Source organism: Thamnophis elegans, chromosome 5 (genome assembly GCF_009769535.1).
Source record: "Thamnophis elegans isolate rThaEle1 chromosome 5, rThaEle1.pri, whole genome shotgun sequence".
Classification (NCBI taxonomy): Eukaryota; Metazoa; Chordata; class Lepidosauria; order Squamata; family Colubridae; genus Thamnophis; species Thamnophis elegans.
This window is the reverse complement of record NC_045545.1, coordinates 90,876,314-90,877,388: the sequence shown is the minus strand read 5'-3', so window position 1 is coordinate 90,877,388 and position 1,075 is coordinate 90,876,314.

The window sequence follows — 1,075 nt, the reverse complement described above, 5'->3', positions numbered from 1 at the left end:
TTCAAAGGGGGGGGGGAGACAAACAGTAGACAATACAACATGTTAAAAAAAAAAGTTGGTTTCCCCAAGACAAAAACGTTTATAATATTGTAGACCAACTGAAGGGCCCAAAACGGAATTCCGGACTGATTATTGTTATTATTAGGCGTCTGAGTATTTTGGGAGGAGGGTTGTTATCCGTTCAAAAATAAAATAAAAATCCCGCCAGTGGGTTCAGCTAATCGGCTTCAATCTACTTTTTATTTTAATGCACAAGAAAAAAAATTGGTGAGAGATTTGATGCACAGGGGCTGGAAAGAGAAAAAAGGGAATAAAGAGCGTATTATCTTATCCTCTTATTCTTATCCTTTTTTTTCTTGCCGTGGTTTATAGTTGTTTCCAGATCTTTATTCCATAAGTTTTATTCCTATTGAATAAAGAAAGGGAAACAACCACGCCAAGAAAAAGAAGAAGGTGAAACTATGAAAACATCCGAACAAGAGAAGGTCCTGGGAGAAAAAGGGGAAAGAAGGAAAAACAAACAGGAAGGATGTTAGCCGGGAAGAACAGTATCAATCTTTTACTTCGTCGAAAACGACGACTTACTTCCGAGTAGACGTGTAAAAAGCCGCCATGATAAAACGTCCGAACAGCGCTTAACAAGGTTTCTCAGACCCACCAACCCGATCGCAAATCGTTTACCCGGAGGGAGGGAGGGAAAAGTCGCCGGGAGTTCCATCGGCCACGTTCCAAATAAAATAAAATAAAATACCTCTCGCAGAGGATGGCCACTCCGGGCTCCTGCGCCCCCAGCCCCTTCGTTTGAAAACCCCAGGCAGGAAAGAGAAGCCGGGGGGAGGGGGGAGGGGGAGGGAGAAAGAGAGAGAGAGGCAGAGGAAGGCTGAAGTTTCGACGCAAACTTTACTTTGGGGGATCTCTGGAAATGCTCTCATGGGGAGGGGGCGTGCTGATTGGCAACCAGTCCTAATGAGTAACCGAGGAACTTTTTTACTCACCTATTCCTGACTCTTGGGGGAGGGAGGGAGGGAGGCAGGGAGAAGAGAGAGGGGGGAGAGGGAGAGAGAGAGAGGGAGAG